The sequence below is a fragment of the Suncus etruscus genome, chromosome 9, assembly GCF_024139225.1.
Source record: "Suncus etruscus isolate mSunEtr1 chromosome 9, mSunEtr1.pri.cur, whole genome shotgun sequence".
In the NCBI taxonomy this organism is placed as follows: domain Eukaryota; kingdom Metazoa; phylum Chordata; class Mammalia; order Eulipotyphla; family Soricidae; genus Suncus; species Suncus etruscus.
This window is the reverse complement of record NC_064856.1, coordinates 92,580,237-92,588,093: the sequence shown is the minus strand read 5'-3', so window position 1 is coordinate 92,588,093 and position 7,857 is coordinate 92,580,237. Positions and strand designations below refer to the sequence as shown.

The window sequence follows — 7,857 nt, the reverse complement described above, 5'->3', positions numbered from 1 at the left end:
ATCTCCCCATTGTTTCACATTTGTTTTTTCAGTCCTAAAACTACTGTGTTTTCATTGTTTTAATGCCTAACTTACCTGTCAAACCTGCTCTCACCCTAGCCTTAATCATAGGCCTGGGTGCTACCGCTGTAAGCACAATAATTTATTCATTGGTTCATACTCTAAAATCTGTCAATGCCTTAAGTATAACTGTTGTTAATAATGTTTACAAACTTAAACTAAGTTTACAACACTTAAAGCACATTGTTAAATCCCTAGCAAAGATAGTGCAGCAAAACCACCATGCTTTAATTTGATTTCCTTTTTTTTTGAAGAAAGGGGGAGTCTGTGTAGCCCTTAAGGAACAATGTTGTATTTTTAAAGACAAAACTGGATTAGTTAGGGACAGCGTCCAACATATTGGTGATGGTATAAAAGATTTTGAAAAACATTTCGATGAAGAACAAGGCTGGTACCAGGATTGGTTTTTCTCTTCCCCTTGGCTCCACACAATCTTGTCCACCGTTGTGGGCCCTCTTATTAGCCTCATGCTGCTCTTTTCTCTTGGCCCATGGATTTTCCGCAAAATTACTGCCTTTATTAAAAACCAGGTAGATGAAAAGGCAAAAACCTCTATTCAGGTTAACTACCAGCGTCTAACCCCGCGTGACTCCTGTGAAAACTTGGCTTTAGTCACCAAGCCGCCTATCCAGCCACTAAGTTTCCAGGAGATAGAGCGCATAGCTAACAGACGGAGCTCGCTCCGGCACTTGTGCTCTCGGCTGTGGAGACACCTACGACGGGATTAGCAAGGTCCCAGTTAGGGCACGGCCCTAAAAGGCTACAACGTATAATTCGGATCTCTGCGCACACCCACGGCGTTTGTAGCCACCTTTTAAATGCGGCTTTGGCCGTGTCCGACCTGGTCAAACCTTGTATGCCTAAGACACGGTTCTTCCACCCGCTCACGACTTTCCTTCTTTTATTAGAAGAGAAAGGGGGAGATGTTGGGGACTGACTTGTTTGAGGACATTTTGCTGTTCTCTCTGCCATAGCCCAGCTTTTCACCTAAAAGCAATATGCAGTCTTGCTGTAAATCTCTGAGCTAAGAGAAAAGAATGTAGCTGCAGGACTTAATTTAGCTATAAGCCCGGAGGAGAGAAAAAACCGCCTGGTCCAGTTATCAGAAACTAGGCCCCATTCCTTAAGACCACATTCCGGAGTAATTTAGGCTGTTATCAATAAGTATATGCTATATTGTCTGTTCAAGATCACTTAGGCAAGCACATATTGCACCATTTCCTGATAGTCAAGCAATTAGGAATGCAGCTAGAAGGACACTAGAAGTTTCCATTGAAACAGCACGTTCAGTATAGCTTAAAGGTCATCCAGCCCCTAGCCCACTGCCCACTTCCTTATGAGCCTTCGCGCCAAAAGTATGATTGACATCACCTTTGTACTGCCCCTTTTTCTCCTTCACTATTTAAGAAGGAACTGTAGCCAATAAAGACACCCTTGAACAGTGAGACGCTGCCTTGGGTCTTTATTATTAACCTCTCTCAGATTTTTTACAGTGTGGTTGTTCTTCTACTCAGCAAAATAGGAGTGCAGTCGTCTGAGAAGCCTTCCCAGCTAATTCCTGCTGGCCGGGTCCCCCCTGGGGGGTTTCTGGACCCTGCATTAACCTAAGATACTTATTTGCGAATTGATGGGGGGTATATTCAAATAATACTGTAGGTTAAGGAAAATAACCTGAATACATATAACCATATATAAAATAACCTGAAAACATGTGAATAACACAGTAGTCATATGGTATAAATAACTCAACAGATCAATTATCAAATGGAAATATACACATTCATCATTAAAACCTATAAAACTTGGGTCAACAGAGGAACTCAGGAACTGAGGAACAGAAATGAAAGCAAGCCTGCCAGCCCATCAAAATGCTTAAGCCTAGTCAATAAGGTCCTAAAATCAGCATTCACTGCAATGGCAAAAAAAATTAAGCAGGCACTTGCAGAAAAATTAAACAATCACCAGGTGAAAATTTCAACCAACTTGAACTTTTTTATATAGTACAGGAGATTCTATTCAAATGGAATAGAAGAAATTAGAGAAGGTCATGGTATTCTAGGGAGAGAACTGTGTAGATGAAAAAATATACAAGCCAACATTGACAAGGAAGAGAAATAAAATAATGGAAGAAAACATTAGGTACTAAATGAACAAAGAAAATAATAACAATAATTTCAAAAATTAGGCATACTAGAGGGTGAGAATAAAGGAAAAGGGAAAGAATGATTGATGGGAGAGATAATAGCTGAGAACTTCCTTACTTTTTTGAGGGAGGCAGCATTATAAATTCAAGAGTCCAAAAGAGTACCAAACAGAATGGACTAAAACAGAACAATAACCAAGCTACATACTGATTAAAATATCAAAAAAAGAGAGAAAGATGAAATTTCTAAAGCAGCAAGAGAGAAAAAAAAACCTTAAATGTAAGGGAAATAATGTAAGAACCATAAGATCTCATAAAATAATAGAGATGAGAAAAAAGTGGAATAAAATATTCAAATTACTGAATGAAAGAAACTTTCAACTTTGTGTCTATTACCCTGCAATTCTCTCATACAGATGGGAAGTAGAATAAAAATTCTAAATCAACATCAACATGGTTAGCCAAGTTTGTAAGGATTTTTCTCACAAGCCTACAAAAACACATGGATGGAGATTTAATAGTAGTTAGTGGTGGAATTGACATTCCTCTGCCACTGCTGAATAGATCAATTATATAAGGCAACAGAGACTCTTGTGGCCCCTGGTCAGCCATTAGAGTGTTATTGACCCTTTAAGGGTGAAGATGTCAGTTACCAGAAACCCATCCTTTACAATGCTGCAGGATGGAAGTTGGCCTTGGGTGCATATGTAAAGCCTTGGGCTGAAGTGCGATGGGGAGAGAGTGAGAAAACTCTGTGGCTGCTGCTCCCTACCATATTGCTCCTGTTTAATGTTCACTGACAAATTGCTGAAGAAACTATTTACCAGACCCTTGGATCCTGCTGCCTTTTGTTGACTCTCTTACTGCTCCAGGCCTAACAAATTAGACCGATTATCAGTAATGATCCATGAATCCTGAATTAGAAACACAAATTTTGTGTGGTATAAAAAGACCTCAAATAGCCAAAAATTATACCAAAAAAAAAAATAAATAAACTGGGAGGCATCTCATTACCTAACTTGATGCTATATTACAAAGCTATAGTGATCAAAACAGTTTGGTACTGAAATAAAGACTGACTCTCTAACAAATGGACCAGATAGAATTTTCAAGGTTAAACCTCTATACATAATGGTCAGATAAATTTTGACATGAAATGGAATAAGGACAGCCTATTCAACAAATGATGTTGGGAGAATTGGATGACCACATGGACAAAATTACTAAAGCTCTATATTTTCACCTGACACAAAGGGAAACTCAAAGTAGATCCAAGACCTTGAGATCAGGCCTGAAACTGTAAATTGAATTGAGGAAAACATAAGCAGAACATTGCAAGACCTGCATATCAAAGGACTCTTCAACAAAACAATGCCACTGCAAAGGCTACAGAATAAATAATAAATGGGGACTACGTCAAACTAAATAGCTTCTGTGTAGCAAAAGAAACATGATTTAAAACTAAAAGACAGCTGACTAAATGGGAGAAAATATTTGCACCCAACACATCAGATAAAGGGTTGACATCCAGAATATATAAAGTATGCAAAAAGATCCATAATAACAAAAATCTTAAGACTCCATCAAAAGAGGGGGTGTGAAAATAAACAGACTCTTCTTTATAAATACCAATGAATGTCCAACAGGATATAAAAAATGCTCATCACTTATTTCTAAAAAGATTCACATCAAGATGACAATGTGATATTACCTTACACCAGTGTTAATGACACATACTATAAATACTAGGAACAAACTCTGTTGGTGGCAATGTGTTATAAAAGGAACTCTCATGTACTACAGGTGAACATTTTGCCTGATTCAACTACCCTAAAAAAAATATGGAGGGGCTGGAGAGAGAGCACAGCAGTAAGGCGTTTGCCTTAGATGCAAAAGGACCATGGTTCGAATCCCAGCATCCCATATGGTCCTCCAAGCCTGACAGCAGCAATTTCTGAGCATAGAGCCAGGAGTAACCCAAAAAAAGTATGGAAGGTTCCCCTGGAAAAAGTATGTAGGGATCTCAGTAAATACAGAATTGAGTTGCCACATGATCCAGCTATTTCAATTTTGAGTTTTATTGCAAGGACATAAATATTTAATTAAAAGTATATATGCACACCATTATTTATTGCATCATCAGTTAATATTTGGAATCAACATAGATGTTTAATGACAAATACTATATTTGTCAGCATATAAGATAACCCTTCAACCCATGAAAAACTTCCTAAAAGTCTTAAAAGTAAGTTACTTCTAAAAAGTAAGAGGGGTGCAAATCACTCATCCCTGAAGCTGGAACAAGTTTCAGCATGCCGTATACCAGTATATAATATGACTCCCAACTTTTAGGAAGTTTTTCATGGGTTGAAGGGTCATTTTATACGCTGGCAATACGGTAATTGGATCATGAAGATGTGACACATATACACAGAATGGAATACTACACAGCTGTAAGGAATGGTGAAATAATGCAATTTGGTGCAATATGGATGGAACTGGAATATACCATGTTAAATGAAGTAAGCCAGAAGAAGAATAAACTAAAGATGTTATTACTTATATGTGGTATTTAGAATAACTGGATGAGAGAATTTAATGTTTTATAGGGAGGGGATGCAAAGAATATACTTGGCTCCAGAACATAGAGACAGAAGATAAGAAATACCATGGAGGGGATGGTAAAAAATACAGATGATAAGGAATAGAGGGGCAGGAACCAAATTGAGTCAGGTGCATTGGTGGTGTTAAGGGATTAAACTAAATATTTATATAACAGAGTCAACAACACAGAAAACATGAACATCAAACTTTTAAACTAAACTTAATAAGGTGCCTTAAAAAGATGGCAGGCTTGGGAATATGGGAGGTAATCTGGTGGTGATTTCTATGCTGGAACATTGCATGTTTACAACTCAGCTATGAAAACCTTTGTAAACTAGAGTTCTTTAATAAGATAAAGAATTCAAATATGCTTTAGAGTCAGAGAGTTAGCACAGGCATTAAGGTTCTGGCTTTGCATGTGGCTGACATTGAATCCCTGGCACCATATCTAATCCCCTGAACACCAATTCTGATAATAAAGCCAGGGATAAGCCCTGAGTACCACTGGATATGACCCAACCCTTCTGCCACCTCCAATCCCAAATCTGTGCTTTAGATGAAAGATTCAACAAGCACTAAAAATATATGATATGTCCAATGTTTACTTCTATAGAATATATAAAATCAGCCTCTACTTCAGGTTATTAAAGTTCTATGGCTTGAAGCACTTTCTAAATAGTTTTCAAATTTATCTCTAGCCCCAAGTAATTTCTTGAATTCCCAATTGAAGACTCAGTTATCTACTGTGCCATACATATTCTATGACCCATTCTTTCTTGTGAAGTCCCTACATCAACTACCTAAACCAAAAAACTCCCTCCCAAAAAGTAGTCACTAACTCACATTGCTGTATGCTTTACTCATTTAGTTTCTTCATGTCTCTTGTTTTTTTTATTTTATTAAATTTTATTTTTTTTGAAAGCATTGTGATTTACAAAGTCCTTTCTAGGGTTTCAGGCAGAAAATGAATCTGCGACAATCCCACCTCAGTGTCTACCTTCCTCCAACAATGTTCTCCACGTGCATCTCATACAACCCCCTTATCCCTCAGACAGGCCCATTTTAAGTTTAGATTGTTAAAGTTTGTGTCTCTTGATTCCATTGTTATGGTCTTTGGCTTGTATATTTAAATCTGTTCTTTTATAATATTATCAGTGTACCTGAGACTGCTTGATGTCTTGGATTTCATGTGTTTTGTTGTAATCACTCCCTTCCCTTTCATTTCTTTTTTTTAGAACAATAAAAAATAATATAATATAGCTGTTTAAAAGCCAAGTGAATGATTTTTTAACTACAGCTTCTAGACAACAGTATGAGTGTAAAAAATATTTACATGGTTGATTGAGAAATTTATGACCCTGCTTTCTAACTGCTACTCATGATTATTCTCAACCACTGATAGAGCTGAGCTTTCTTCTTTTTTTGTAAATATAATTTTTATTTTAATCATAGTGGCTTACATATCACTGACAATAATATTTTAGTTGCATATTAACATAAAATCAGGGGAATTCTCATCACCGAATTATCCTCCCTCCACCTCGATTTCCGTCCTACCTCTCATATCCTCCTCCCTCACCCCCAAGGCTGCCAGAATAAATGGTCCCCTCTGTGCCTAGCTAACTACTTAATGGTCCTACACCTGTTTGGTCTTGGTACCTCCCTTATTTCGGAGGCGGGACTAGATAGTTCAAGTTATGTGGTTTTGTTTGAAGAAGAGAAAAGTAATAAACTGGGGGAAAAATCAAATACGCCAAAAATGGGCAGAGTCCTTCTGGAGGCTGAAACACCACAACAGTAGACAAAGAGGTGTCAAATAAAATATCCAGTGAAAAACGCTATCTCAGGCCCCATCCTAGGATCAGCACAAAGACCAAGACTACCAACCACAGAAGACGGATTAAAATAACACTGAGAGAACAGAACTTCTAGAACCACAAAGAAAAACTTCATCATAAGTTCCACTTCCTGACCTGTGCAGATACCGAGATATCTAGATACAGAGGTCTGATTTTATCACCCAGGACGGAGCAGAAGTCTTCCATACTCCCAAAAAAGCACCAATGGGAGAGTAAATGAACCTGAAAGGAGTCTATAGTTAAACCCATGACAAAATGCTTCAAGGGTGGAAAAACCCTGTATCTCTTAGGACAAGGGAATTCCTTTCCCAATATTTACTGTTCCTATGCATGAGGGAAAAAAAAAAAGGCAAAAAGCACAAAACAATTTTTTTTATTATTTATCTTGTCTTTGTCAATTTCTTTGTTTTGGTATAAATATTGAAGTTTTTGTCTCCATTTATATTTATTTTTTCTTCTTTTCTTTTCTTCCCTTATGTGCTCTGCCATGTTTTTTTTATCTCAAGACCCTTTCATTTCTAATCTGATTCATTTGAGCATTTTACCTTTTCTACCTTGTGAGTCTTGTCAACGGTTTCTCTATCTTGTTTATTCTTTTTTTCCTTTCTTTTATCTTGTTTATTCTTAAAAATATAGGTTGTGGTTTTATCAAATCTTTGTATTGTTTTCCTTGTTTCTATATTGTTGATTTCTGCTCTGGTTTTAACCAATTTGTATGTCATCCTTGTGTATGGACCATGCTAATCTTCTCTGTATTGTTCCAATTTTAGCTTAAGTGCTGCTGAAGCAAGCACAATAATTAGTGATGTGGAACATTTTTCATGCCCCTTTGGACATTTATATTTCTTCTTTGAGAAATTGTTCATTTCTTCTCATTCTTTCATGGGGTTAGATGTTTTTATTCTTGTTAAGTTCTGTCAGTAATTTGTATATCCTAGATATTAGTCCCTTGTCTGATGGGTATTGGGTAAATACTTTCTCCCATTTTGTGGATGGCTTTTGTATCTTAGGCACAATTTCCTTTTCTGGTGCTTCTCAGCTTAATATAGTCCCATCAGTTTATCTCTACTTCCACTTTTATGGAGAGTACTATTTCCTTCTTGAAAATGTCTTTAATTTCAATTTCATGGGGTGTTTTACCTACTTGTTGTTCAATATACCTTATGATTTCAGGTCTGATATTCAAGTCTT

At 37.0% G+C, this 7,857-nt stretch overlaps 1 non-coding gene across 1 annotated transcript; it reads right to left on the bottom strand.

Moving 5' to 3' along the window:
• Window positions 1-7,353: 7,353 nt before the first annotated feature.
• LOC126019945 (U6 spliceosomal RNA) lies at window positions 7,354-7,460 on the bottom strand. The gene has a single exon (XR_007499548.1). It is a non-coding gene; the product is annotated as a U6 spliceosomal RNA (small nuclear RNA).
• Window positions 7,461-7,857: the final 397 nt, after the last annotated feature.